We start from the raw sequence: 15460 nt of genomic DNA, 5'->3' as shown, positions 1-15460 counted from the left end.
CTACCAAACATTTAAAGAAGAATTAAATCTGGGGCACCTGAGTGGCTCAGTGGGTTAAAGCCTCTGCCTTCGGCTCAGGTCATGATCCCAGGGTCCTGGGATCAAGCCCCGAGTCAGGCTCTCTGCTCTGCAGGGAGCATGCTTCCTCCTCTCTCTCTCTCTGTCTGCCTCCCTGCCTACTTGTGATCTCTGTCAAATAAATAAATAAAATCTTTAAAAAAAAAAAAAAAGAAGAATTAAATCTGGTAACGTGATGCCCCCAGTTTTATTTTTGTTTTTCAAAATTTTCCTTAGCGATTTGGGGTCTCTTCTGATTCCATACAAATTTCTGAATTATTTGCTCCAGGTTGGAATTTTGATCAGAATGGCATTAAAAGTACAGATTGCTCCGGCAGTATAGACATTTTAACAATGTTTATTCTTCTGATCCAAGAGCATGGAATGGTGTTCCATCTTTTTGTGTCTTCTTCAATTTCCTTCATGAGTGTTCTGTAGTTCCTCAAGAAGATCCTTTACCTCTTTGGTTAGGTTTATTCCCAGGTATTTTATGGATCTTGGTGCTATAGTAAATGGAATCGATTCTCTAATTTCCCTTTCTGTATTTTCATTGTTAGTGTATAAGAAAGCCACTGATTTCTGCACATTGACTTTGTATCCTGCCACGTTGTTGAATTGCTGTATGAGTTCTAGTAGTTTGGGGGTGGAATCTTTTGGTTTTTCCATATAAAGAATCATGTCATCTGTGAAGAGAGAGAGTTTGACTTCTTCATTGCCAATTTGGATACCTTTTATTTCTCTTTGTTGTCTGATTGCTGTTGCTAGGACTTCTAATACTATGTTGAACCAGAGTGGTGAAAGTGGGTAACCTTGTCTTGTTCCTGATCTCAACGGGAAGGCTGCAAGCTTTTTCCCATTGAGGATGATATTTGCTGTGGGTCTTTCATAGATAGATTTGATGAAGTTCAAGAATGTTCCCTCTATCCCTATACTTTGAAGCATTTTAATCAGGAACGGATGCTGAATTTTGTCAAATGCTTTTTCTGCATCAATTGAGAAAACCATGTGGTTCTTCTCTCTTCTCATATTAATTTGTTCTATCACATTGATTGATTTGTGAATGTTGAACCATCCTTGAAGCCCAGGGATGAATCCTACCTGGTCATGGTGGATAATCTTTTTAATGTGCTATTGGATCCAGTTTGCTAGGATCTTGTTGAGAATCTTAGCATCCATATTCATCAGTGATATTGGTCTGAAATTCTCCTTTTTGGTAGGGGCTTTTCCTGGTTTGGGGATCAGGGTAATGCTGGCTTCATAGAAAGAGTCTGGAAGTTTTCCTTCTGCTTCAATTTTCTTAAACAGCTTCAGGAGAATAGGTGTTATTTCTTCTTTGAAAGTTTGGTAGAATTCCCCAGGGAATCCATCAGATCCTGGGCTCTTGTTTTTTGGGAGGTTTTTGATCACTGCTTCAATCTCGTTATTAGATATCGGTCTCTTCAGGTTGTCGATTTCTTCCTGGTTCACTGGGGCATCACGTTATCTGGTTTCAAGCTTTATTACAAAGCTGTGGTCACCAAGACAGCATGGTACTGGCATAAAAACAGACACATGGACCAGTGGAACAGAGTAGAGAGCCCAGATATGGACCCTCAACTCTATGGTCAATTAATCTTTGACAAAACAGGAAAAAATATACAGTGGAAAAAAGACACTCTTCAATAAATGGTACTGGGAAAACCGGACAGCTATATGTAGAAGAATGAAACTCGACCATTCTCTTCCACCGTACACAAAGATAAACTCAAAATGGATAAAAGACCTCAATGTGAGATAGGAATCCATCAGAATCCTAGAGGAGAACATAGGCAGATATCTCTTTGATATCAGCCACAGCAACTTCTTTCAAGATATGTCTCCAAAGGCAAAGGAAACAAAAGCTAAAATAAACTTTTGGGAATTCATCAAAATCAAAAGCTTCTGCGCAGCAAAGGAAACAGTCAACAAAACAAAGAGGCAACCCACGGAATGGGAGAAGATATTTGCAAATGACAGTACAGACAAAAGGTTGATATCCAGGATCTATAATGAACTCCTCAAACTCAACAGGCACAAAACAGGCAATCATATCAAAAAATGGGCAGAAGATATGAACAGACACTTCTCCAATGAAGACATACAAATGGCTATCAGACACATGAAAAAATGTTCATCATCACTAGCGCTCAGGGAGATTCAAATTAAAACCACATTGAGATATCACCTTACACCAGTTAGAATGGCCAAAATTAGCAAGACAGGAAACAACATGTATTGGAGGGCATATGGAGAAAGGGAAACCCTCTTACATTGTTGGTGAGAATGCAAGTTGGTGCAGCCTCTTTGGAGAACAGTGTGGAGATTCCTCAAGAAATTAAAAATAGAACTTCCCTATGACCCTGCAATTGCACTCCTGGGTATTTACCACAAAGATACAGATGTCGTGAAAAGAAGGGCCATCTGTACCCCAATGTTTATAGCAGCAATGGCCACAGTTGCCAAACTATGGAAAGAACCAAGATGTCCTTCAACAGACAAATGGATAAGGAAAATGTGGTCCATATACACTATGGAGTATTATGCCTCCATCTTCAGAAAGGATGAATACCCAGCTTTTGTCACAACATGGACGGTACTCAAAGAGATTATGCTGAGTGAAATAAGTCAAGCAGAGAGAGTCAATTACCAGATGGTTTCACTTAGTTGTGGAGCATAACAAATAGCATGGAGGACATGGGGAGTTAGAGAGGAGAAGGGAGTTGGGGGAAATTGGAAGGGGAGGTGAATCATGAGAGACTATGGACGCTGAAAAACAATCTGAGGGGTTTGAAGTGGCCAGGGAGTGGGAGGTTAGGGTACGGATTGCATGGAGCACTGGGTGTGGTGAAAAAATAATGAATACTGTTATGCTGAAAAGAAATAAATTTAATTAAAAAAATAAAATAAAATAAAGAAGAATTAATTCCTATTCTCCTGAAACTTTTGTAAAAAATAGAAATGGAAGGAATACTTCCAAACTCATTTTATGAGGCCAGCAGTGCCTTGATCCCAAAACCAGACAAGGATCCCATCAAAAAAGAGAATTATAGACGAACATCTTTGATGAACACAGATGTGAAAATTCTCACCAAACTACTAGCCAATAGGATCCAACAGTACATTAAAAGGGTTATTCACCACAACCAAGTGGGATTTATCCCAGGACTGCAAGGTTGGTTCAACATCCACAAATCAATCAATATGATACAATACATTAATAAAAGAAAGAACAAGAACCATATGATACTCTCAATAGATGCTGAAAAAGCATTTGACAAAGAACAGCATCCTTTCCTGATTAGAACTCTGCAACGTGTTGGGATAGAGGGTACATGCCTCAGTATCATCAAAGCCATTTATGGAAAAACCCACTGCAAATATCATTCTCAATGGAAAAAAACTGAGAGCTTTTCCACTAAGGTCAGTAACATGGCAGGGATGTCCATTATCACCACTACTACTCAACATAGTACTAGAAGTCCTAGCCTCAGCAATCAGACAACAAAAAGAAATTAAAGGCATCCAAATTGGCAAAGAAGAAGTCAAACTTCCAATCTTTGCAGATGATATGATACTATATACGGGAAACCCAAAAGACTCTACTCCAAATCGGCTAGAACTTGTACAGGAATTCAGTAAAGTGTCAGGATATAAAATCAATGCACAGAAATCAGTTGCATTTCTATACACCAAAAACAAGACAGAAGAAAGTGAAATTAAGGAGTCAATCCCATTTACAATTGCAACCAAAAATCATAAGATACCTAGGAATAAACCTAACCAAAGAGGCAAAGAATCTGTACTCAGAAAACTATAAAAGACTCATGAAAGAAATTGAGGAAGACACAAAGAAGTGGAAAAGTGTTCCATGCTCATGGATTGGAAGAACAAATATTGTGAAAATTATCTATGCTACCTAAAGCAATATACACGTTTAATGCAATCCCTATCAAAATCCCATCAGTTTTTTCCAAAGAAATGGAACAAACAATCCTAAAATTTATATGGAACCAGAGAAAACCTCAAATAGCCAAAGGAATGTTGAAAAATAAAGCCAAAGTTGGTGGCATCACAATTCCAGACTTCAAGCTCTATTACAAATCTGTCATCATTGAGACAATATGGTACTGGCACAAAAACAAACACATAGATCAATGGAACAGAATAGAGAGCCCAGAAATAGACCCTTAACTCTATGGTCAACTAATCTTCTACAAAGGAGGAAAGAATGTCCAATGTAAAAGAGACAGTCTTTTCAACAAATGGTGTTGAGAAAATTGGACAGCCACATGCAAAAAAATGAAACTGGGCCATTTCCTTACACCACACATGAAAATAGACTCAAAATGGTTGAAGGACCTCAATGTGAAAAAGGAATCCTTAAAAATCCTTGAAGAGAATATATACAGGAACTTCTTCTACTTCAGCTGCAGCAACTTCTTCCTAGGAACATCACCATAGGCAAGGGAAGCAAGGGCAAAAATGAACTATTGGGACTTCATCAAGATCAAAAGCTTCTGCACAGTAAAGGAAACAGTTATCAAAACCAAAAGACAACTGACAGAATGAGAGAAGATATTTGCAAACAAAGTATCAGATAAAGGGCTAGTATCCAAAACCTATAAAGAACTTATCAAACTCAACACCCAAAGAACAAATAATCCAATCAAGAAATGGGCAGACATGAATAGACATTTGTGCAAAGAAGACATCCAGATGACCAACAGACACATGAGAAAGTGCTCCACATCACTCGGCATCAAGGAAATACAAATCAAAACTGCAATGAGATATCCCCTCACACCAGTCAGAATGGCTAAAATTAACAAGTCAGGAAATGACAGATGCTGGCAAGGATGCGGAGAAAGGGGAACCCTCCTTCACTGTTAGTGGGAATCCTAGCTGGTGCAACCACTCTGAAAAATAGCATGGAGGTTCCTCAAAAATTTGAAAATAGAGCTACCCTATGACCCAGCAATTGCACCACTGGGTATTTACCCTAAAGATACAAAAGTAGTGATCCGAAGGGGCACATGCACCCAAATGTTTATAACAGCAAGGTCTACAATAGCCAAACTATGGAAAGAACCTAGATGTCCATCAGCAGATGAATGGATAAAGAAGAGGTGGTATATATATACAATGGAATACTATGCAGCCATCAAAAGAAATGAAATCTTGCCATTTGAGACGACGCGGAAGGAACTAGAGGGTATTATGCTTAGCAAAATAAGTCAATCAGAGAAAGACAATTATCGTATGATCTCCCTAATATGAGGAAGTTGAGAGGCAATATTGAGGTTTGGCGGATAGGAAAAGAATAAATGAAACAAGATGGGATCGGGAGGGAGACAAACCATAAGAGACTCTTAATCTCACAAAACAAACTGAGACTTATGGGGGGAGGGGGTCAGGAAAGGGTGGTGGGGATATGGACATTGGAGAAATAATGTGCTACGAAGTGTGTAAACCTAGCGATTCACAGACCTGTACCCCTAGGGCTAATAATACATTATATGTTAACAAAAAATTTGAAAATTAAAAAAAAAAGATACATGCACAGGTTTTTCATCCTACCAAAAATATTCCAAAGGCTAAGTTAAAAATAGTAGTCCTCTGAAGCCCTACTTAATATCCTGGCATTTCCCCCATAAGTCATGTGTAATCGTCTGACACCATTTTTGAAGTTGGACTGATGACAGCTTTTAAGCTCCATCTCCCCATTAACCTTCTGTGACATATCTTGGCAAACAGAGAAGAAAGCCTCAACATGCTATCTCATAAGTGAGAAGGAATTTCAAGCCAAGCAAGCCAGACCCAAGTAGGGGACTCCTCACCACCACCCTACTCAGAAGCTTCCATAATTGGCATTTGGGGACAAAAGTATGGGAGTAGCCTTTCAGTGGCCCTGGCCACGTGTCTCAATAAACTTGTTTTCCATGTCAGCTTGGATTATGCTTCTGAGTCCCAGCATGAGCTGTGATTGACACTAGGCTAGGTAGAATCCTGTGACCCATGGTTGTGTGTCTCAAGTACTGTCCTCATTATAAACAGTGCTCTGGGTAAGACTGATTCCAGTTTACAAGCCCACAGAATGCTGGTAGAAGAGTAGTCACTATGTCATATGATGAAATTCACATGTGTAAAAGTAGAAGGTGCATTAGAACCCCAGAAAATGCCTTTGCTATTGCTGCTGATTATAACTCTGTAGCTAAAAGAAAACCTTGGTTAACACAATAATGGGGAAAAGCATTGATGACACCCCCATGGAGTTAATTCAAAGAGTTCATTCAAACTCAATCTCAGGTCTCCCAAAATCAGCACTAAGGAGGCCCCTAACCTTGATGATACTAATTGGGATATTCTAAGGAAGAAACATGTAAATATGAGCAGGTTAGAAGGACACCCTCCCCCAAAGTGTAAGTAATGACAACCAAGAATAGCAAAAAAAAAAAAAAAAGAAAGAAAGAAAGAAAAGAAAAGAAAAGAAAAGAAAAGAAAAAAGAGAGAGAGAGAGATTTTAAGGTGGGGGAGTCAGGAAAGATATTAAAACAGAGTTCTCAGTTTTGATGCATGTGAAATCTAATGTTACCTTCAAAAGAAATTATTTCAGAGAAATGACACAGATTGACTTTTGTGACTTTACATCAGAGGTTCTAAATTACTTTGAACATTGGATAAGATGCACCAAAGACAAACCTTAATCATCTTGGTTAATACTTGGGGAAAATAACAGATATGAGAGCTCACCAAATTTATTGAAGTATATCTGTTCTCTTGGAAGTTACAAAATATTAGAAGACAATTGTTCATGCCCTGTTTTAACTACTGGGATTAAATATCTCATAGTCATAAGACCCATTGGTTAAGTTATTCATAGCAGCTATTGTTGCTCTTATGTAACAAATCATAAAATAAAATTAAGGTTTTAGCACTAACAGCATGACAAAAAAAATAACTCATTGGATCTGCCAAATATATTAAAACTATTAATACTATCAAATATATCTTAATAGAGTGTCTTCAAGGATTAAATCCCATTAAAAAGTGTTTATTAACAAAGAAAAGGTTTCCCCATGGGTTCTCCATTCAATAGCCTAATTTAGACTATTCTTAAACCTGAATGAATAGTGCCTCTCAGTGGACTGCTATAACTTGACTGCCAATGTCATCATATTAGGGCTTCCATTTCCAAGACTACTGAAATTGCTGATTTATCTAAATACTAATAGATACTTTACATGCATAGATTTGGCAGTATCTTCTGTTCAATTCCTATTCAGCAAGCTCTCAGCTGCAGTGTCTCCTCACCTCATCTTGGCCGGATACAAATAATCTGTAACTAGCCTGTCATGGACTACCTCAACAGAACTGCTCACAAGCTTAGCTGGCAAGATCTTAACCACATTCAACTTTCTCCAGAAACACATGTATAACATTGCATTGAGAACAACCTCCTTTTGAGATATTCATTGACCACAGTCATTCAGGACACAAATATTCACACAGGAGCTCACAAGAGGGATGTGCTGCTGCCCTACACAAAGCACAAGCCATAAGCACACCTCAGTTTAATTCCTGCGAAGAATTATTTGTCAGTTCAAGGTGTTTCCATGAAGAAATAGGTATTATTTCTTCTTTGAATGTTTGATAGAATTCTCCATGGAATCTGTCGGGTCCTGGGCTCTTGTTTTTTGGGAGGTTTTTGATCACTGCTTCAATCTCATTACTATATATTGGTCTATTCAGGTTGTCAATTTCTTCCTGATTCAGTTTTGGAAGTTTATAGGTTTCCAGGAATGCATCCATTTCATCTAGGTTGCTCAACTTATTGGCATATAACTTTTAATAATAATTTCTGATGATTGTTTCTATGTCCTTGGTGTTAGTCCTCTCCCTTTTTTTCATTCATAATTTTATTAATTTGGGTCCTCTCTCTTTTCTTTTGGATTAGATTGGCCAAATGTTTATTTTTCTTATTTTAAAAATAGAAAAAGAAAAAAAAAGAGCATGTCCACTCACACCCAGGAAAAGGCTCAGAAAAGACCTAAGAATACCAGTTTACACCTCACATTGATCCTTACCACAAAGGCAGCCTAGAACAATTTTTTTAAATGAACAAAATTAATTACAAAAATCCGCAAACCCTAAAGAAAGAAGGAGAGTCTCACCTCCAGATATAGCACATTGTCAGATTCACATAGTCAGTTTTTCAACAAAATTTAAAGACATACCAAGAAACAAAAAACTAAGGCTTATTCAGAGGAAAAAAATAAATCAACAAAAACTGTCCCTGAGAAAGACTCAATGGCAGATATACTAAATGATGACTTTAAATAAGTGCCTTAATACTTCTCAGAGAACTAAAGGAAGATGTGGAGAAGGTAAAGGAAAAAGTAAACACCAAGTAGAAATGTCAATAAAAGCATAGAAAATCTGAAAAGAAACCAGAAACAAAATCTAGAACTGAAAATTGCAATAAATGAAACGAAAATTTCACAAGAGGGAGTAATGGCAGATTTGAGCAAGTGGAAGAAATAATCCATGAACCTGAAGATAAGACAATGGAAATGATCAAGTGTGAAGAACAGGAAGTTAAAAGATTGAAAAAAAGAATATGGCCTAAGTGACCAACATAAGCATTTTGGATGCTCACAAGGAAAAGAGAGAAAGAAAGGGATAGAGAGAATATTTTAAGTAATAATGGCTAAAGACCACCCAAATGGATGAAAGATAGGAGTATAAGAATTCAGGAAACTCAACAAACTCCAAGGAAAATGAACTCAGATGCTCACATCAGGATGCATCATAATCAAAATTTAGAATGATAAATAGAAAATATTAAAAGCAGCAAGAAAAAAGTGACTTATCACATACAACAGCTTGTCAATGAGATTATCAATAGATTTCTTTTTTTTTTTTAATATAATTTTTTATTTTTTATAAACATATATTTTTATCCCCAGGGGTACAGGTCTGTGAATCACCAGGTTTACACACTTCACAGCACTATGTCTATCAATAGATTTCTAATCAGAAATTTTGGAGGCCAAAAAAAAAAAAAAAATGGAATCCAGAAGGCAGTGGCCCAATATATTCAAAATGCTAAAAGAAGGGGCGCCCAGGTGGCTCAGTGGGTTAATTGTCCAATTCTTAGCTTCAGCTAAGGTCATGATTTCAGGGCTGTGAAAGTGAGAACTGTGTCAGGCTCCATGCACAGTGAGGAGTCTGTTTGAGAGTCTCTACCACTTCCTCTTTCTCTGCCCCTCCCCTCACCCAGTCTCCCTCTCCCTCTCTCAAATAAAACAATATCATTTTTTAAAAATGCTAAAGGAAAAGAAAATCAACAACAAAATCTTATATTCAGCAAAACTGCCCATCAAAAAGTCAGGGAGAATTAGACAGTCCAAGTTAAACAAACTAAGGGAATTGGTTTCTACTAGACCCATCCTGGGAGAAATACTCAATGAAGTTCTCCAGGGAGAAATGAAAGGACACAAGATAGTAACCAAAGGTGTATGAAGAAATAAAGGCTTTAAAAAGGTAAATGAGGGGCGCCTGGGTGGCTCAGTGGGTTAAAGCCTCTGCCTTCGGCTCAGGTCATGATCCCAGCGTCTTGGGATCGAGCCCTGCATCGGGGTGTCTGCTCAGCAGGAAGCCTGCTTCCTCCTCTCTCTCTGCCTGCCTCTCTGCCTACTTGTGATCTCTGTCTGTCAAATGAATAAATAAAATATTTTTTAAAAAAAAGGTAAATGAATGGGCAATTATAAAAGTTTCTGTTATTGTAACAATGGCTTGTAACTACCTTTTTATTTTCTACATGTTTTGAGATTAGTGCATTTTTAAAAAATAGTTTAAAAATTACTACCATTATTTGGACTTTGTTTGTAACTTAATTGATGATATCTTACTAGGTGCATATATATTTATAATTGTTATATCTTATTGCTGTATTGAACCTTTTATTAATATATACTGTTTTTCCTTGTCTCTTGTAATCGGCAAAGAGAGAGGGGGAAGCAGGCTCCCCGCTGAGCAGACATCCCGATGTGGGGCTCGATCCCAGGACCCTGGGATCATGACCTGAGCCGAAGGCAGAGGCTTAACCCACTGAGCCACCCAGGCACCTCCAAATACAATAGATTTTAAATCAAAAAAGATTATAAGAGACAATAAAAAAACAGTATATTAACCATCCATCTTTTTCAAAGAAATGGAGCAAATAATTCTAAAATTTATATGGAACCAGAAAAGACTTCGAATAGCCAAAGGGATATTGAAAAAGAAAGCCAAAGTTGGTGGCATCACAATTCCGGACTTCAAGCTCTATTACAAAGCTGTCATCATCAAGACAGCATGGTACTGGCACAAAAACAGACACATAGCTCAATGGAACAGAATAGAGAGCCCAGAAATAGACCCTCAACTCTATGGTCAACTCACCTTCGACAAAGCAGGAAAGAATGTCCAATGGAAAAAAGACATCCTCTTCAATAAATGGTGTTGGGAAAATTGGACAGCCACAGGCAGAAAAATGAAATTGGACCATTCCCTTACACCACACACGAAAATAGACTCAAAATGGATGAAGAACCTCAATGTGAGAAAGGAATCCATCAAAATCCTTGAGGAGAACACAGGCAGCAACCTCTTCGACCTCAGCCGCAGCAACATCTTCCTAGGAACATCGCCAAAGGCAAAGGAAGCAAGGGCAAAAATGAACTATTGGGATTTGATCAAGATCAAAAGCTTTTGCACAGCAAAGGAAACAGTTAACAAAATCAAAAGACAACTGACAGAATAGGAGAAGATATTTGCAAACAACATATCAGATAAAGGACTAGTGTCCAGAATCTATAAAGAACTTAGCAAACTCAACACCCAAAGAACAAATAATCCAATCAAGAAATGGGCAGAGGACATGAACAGACATTTCTGCAAAGAAGACATCCAGATGGCCAACAGGCACATGAAAAAGTGCTCCATATCACTCGGCATCAGGGAAATACAAATCAAAACCACAATGAGATATCACCTCACACCAGTCAGAATGGCTAAAATCAACAAGTCAGGAAATGACAGATGCTGGCGAGGATGCGGAGAAAGGGGAACCCTCCTACACTGTTGGTGGGAATGCAGGCTGGTGCAACCACTCTGGAAAACAGCATGGAGGTTCCTCAAAATGTTGAAAATAGAATTGCCCTATGACCCAGCAATTGCACTACTGGGTATTTACCCTAAAGATACAAACGTAGTGATCCAAAGGGGCACGTGCACCCAAATGTTTATAGCAGCAATGTCCACAATAGCCAAACTATGGAAAGAACCTAGATGTCCATCAACAGATGAATGGATCAAGAAGATGTGGTATATATACACAATGGAATACTATGCAGCCATCAAAAGAAATGAAATCTTGCCATTTGCGACAACATGGATGGAACTAGAGCATATCATGCTTAGCGAAATAAGTCAAGCAGAGAAAGACAACTATCATATGATCTCCCTGATATGAGGAAGTGGTGATGCAACATGGGGGCTTAAGTGGGTAGGAGAAGAATCAATGAAACAAGATGGGATTGGGAGGGAGACAAACCATAAGTGACTCTTAATCTCACAAAACAAACTGAGGGTTGCTGGGGGGGGGGGGGATGGGAGAAGGGGGGTGGGGTTATGGACATTGGGCAGGGTATGTGCTTTGGTGAGTGCTGTGAAGTGTGTAAACCTGGCGATTCACAGACCTGTACCCCTGGGGATAAAAATATATGTTTATAAAAAATAAAAAAAATTTTTTAAAATATAATAATAATAATAATAATTTTTTTAAAAACAGTATATTAATAAAAGGTTCAATACAGCAAGATGATATAACAATTATAAACATATATGTACCTAGTAAGATATCATCAAAATGTCTAGATCAAAAACTGACAGAACTGAAGAAGCAATAATTCTATAAAAATTATTGGAGATTTCATACTCCACTCTAAATAATGGATAAAATAACAAGAAAGAAGATCAAAAAGTAAATAGAAGACTTAGGCAGATTGATCCACTAGCTGTATCAGACATTCAGAATACTTTACCCAATAAGAATGGCAAACACATTCTTTTCAAGGGCACATCGGACATTTTCCAGCAGAGACCATATGTTAAGCCACCAGTATATCTCAATAGATTTTAAAAGATAGATATCATACAACATACTTTTTGTGATTGCAACAGGTTGAAGTTAGAAATCAACAGAAGGAAAACCAGAAAATTCATAAATTATGGAAATTAAACACCTTTTATTTAAGCAATGTATCAAAAAGAAATCACAAGGAAATCATAAAATACTTAGAGACAAATGAAACTGAAAATACAACACACCAAAACTTAGGGAATACACCAAAAGCAGTACTTGGAAATTTAAAGCTGTAAATGCCTATATTATAATAGAAAGTTCTCAAAAAAAATTCTCAAATCAATAACCTATTCTGCCACCTTAAGACACTGGGGAAAGTGTACTAAACCTAAAATAAACAGATGTTAGAATTAATTAAGATAAGAAGAAAAATAATTATTAATTTAATTAATAATTTATTGATTTTAATTTTACTTAATTGATTATAATTAATTTATTAATGAAATTAATAATATTTTAAATATATTCATTATATTTAAATTACATTTAAGTGTATGATTATAAAAATTATAAAATTATGTATTATATGTTATATATGATTAATACATTATAAAATTATTAAAACATAGAATTGTAATTGTTTAATTATATTTAAATATTTAAATATAAAATAATTAAATAATAATAGTCAATAAAATTTAAAAATATGAAAGCAATGAAACCAAAGCGAGTACTTTGAAAAGATCAAGAAAATTCACAAATAAGACAGAAAGAAGCAAATTATTAGAATGAAAAATGAAAGAAGGAGCACTACTAGTGACCACACAGAAATATAAAGGACTATAAAAGAATTCTATGAATTTTAGATGTAATAAATTAGAAAACAGATGCTATAGACAAACTCTTAGAAAGACAAAAACTACCAAAGTTAATTTAAGAAGAAATAGACATTCTGAGTAGACTTATAAAGAGTAAATGCTGCCCCATTTAGGTAAATTTCAGAGTTTATTGATCAATAATAATGTATGGCGGTTTCCTTAAAATGAAATGACACTCAATTACAGAGATGAAATATGCAGATATGGCATTGTGGAGGCAAGGTCTACACAGCCTAATAAGGTTTCCAGTGCTTAACATAAAACACATACACACATTTTTTTCCATCTTTTCAATATGACTAGATGAAAAAAGATTTTGTGCTAAGCAGTGCTATACAAAAGACATTGTCTATCTTTTCCTGGGATAAAGAAGTATAATAATCAAAAAAAAACCAAACTTGGGATTAAATAACCTCCTCCATAAAGAAGCATGATGACATTATGGCCATGATCTTGAAGAATCTGAGATACCTGATCCACCAGTACATAATGGCTTCCACCTAGAAGCAATACAAAATTTCATTTTTGTAAAGGTGAGAACAGAGAGTCTGAAATTGATATTGGGGATTGGGAAACCCAGGGTAAGGCAGTAGAAGAAAATGAGTTTCTTTTGGATAAGCCTCCAACCAGATACCCACATTCCTTCTGACAAAATCTTGACATGTAGCAATCTTAACGTGAAAGATTCCCTTTTGCAATTCAAGGTGTCTATGTCAGTGTGATGAGCTTCTCTATGTTTAGGCCTGAAGGAGTTCCTGAGCCTCTGTATATCCTGCAATTTAGGCAGGCTTTATGAAGGTATTGGGTCCTAAAGAAGTAACTATTTGGTCGAAATTTTGGCACAGTGCTATGTGTCTGAGAATAAAGGGTTTCTAAGGGAATAACAATCAGAGCTATTTCTGGAATCCTTCTCTCTGGAATTTATGTTAACATGGAAGCCAGAAACATGGGAACATGAGTATCAGTCCAAGAGCCACAGAAGCAGAAGGGGATTACAGACATTTCTCAGAGCCAAAATCCTTCAGATTCAAATATATTTGACAGGAGGTTCTTCAGTTGGGGCCTGCATCTTGCTAAACATCAAATTAAAGCATTCAGGATAACTGTGGGTCCTTGGAGTGGACCTTCAGGATCCTCTGTGCAAGAAAGATGGGGACATCACCCAACCAAAGAAAATCCTGGGATCCTAAGGAAACAGAAACGTGATCACCTGCGGAGGTACAGGTTCTATCACACCAATGTCTAAAACCATGTGATTTCACAGAACATTTTTCTTGAATTTATGGGTTAAGGAGTAGAATTTGCCCACACTGGGAAGTGGGTGTTATTTGGAAGATGAAGATCTCATGATGATGGGGTCACCTGAAAGAGATGTAGGACTATCGTAATGGTATGTATCTGTGGAAACTATTCTAATTTTTTATATCTATACTTGTCTTGCCTGAGGTAACAAGGATTATAGAAAACAAAAACCCCCGCAAACAGCCTTCTCTGCCTCACCTTTAACCCTTGGAAGAAAAGGATATAGGGGAGATGCCATCCTACAGAGGCAGCCATTCCTGAGGGTCTTGGTGTGCCCAGTGCATTCTGGGCCAGAGGCGGGGCTTCCAGCACCTGGTCACAACATCTGCTCCCTTTCAGAGTCTGGAGGACATGTACTTTCAAGAGGTGAGAAAGTTCTTTTTTTTTTTTTCTATTGCTTTAACTATCATAAGAAATAGATTTTAAAAAGAAATCAAGGTTTTTTAAAATACTAAGTTTTTAGGAATCCCCACTGTAAAAGTAAAGTTTCGGAAAGAGGACAAGTTCAAGGTAAGAAACAGTATGTAAAGTTCAAGTGTGTCCTTCCGGGAGGTCTGATGTGCTCTTGCAAAAGGCCCCTCATTCCCCTGACCCTCAAGATGCCTGTCAGGAAACAAAAAAGTGATGCCCAATTAGATGAACTCAATGGTTTCTTAAAGTTCTAGGATCCCCAGATTCACAGGGATCTAAAAGTGATCCTGGAAGACCCCTGTCCTTTCACAATGGATCCAAAAACTTCTTGGGGAAACTCCATCCTATGATACCTCCTTATCCTGATAAATGTTCCTATTTACTTTCTGTTCCTTTGGGGGGGGGGCAAAAAATAAAGGAAATAAACCTGAATTCACACAGAACTACTTCTCTGTCTTTCAAAACCTTCCACCACCAAGGGTGAAAAGAGAGAGGGGCTCCCAAGATCATGATTGTCCTAGGGCCCCTTCCTTTGCTCTGTCAGTTCTCCAGGTGTCCTATTAATAACATATTGCCAGTTTCGGGGCGCCTGGGTGGCTCAGTGGATTAAGCCGCTGCCTTCAGCTCAGGTCATGATCTCAGGGTCCTGGGATCGAGTCCCGCATCG

Source organism: Mustela nivalis, assembly GCF_964662115.1.
Source record: "Mustela nivalis genome assembly, chromosome: 3".
NCBI classification, from domain to species: domain Eukaryota; kingdom Metazoa; phylum Chordata; class Mammalia; order Carnivora; family Mustelidae; genus Mustela; species Mustela nivalis.
Note: the sequence above shows the minus strand (reverse complement) of the source record.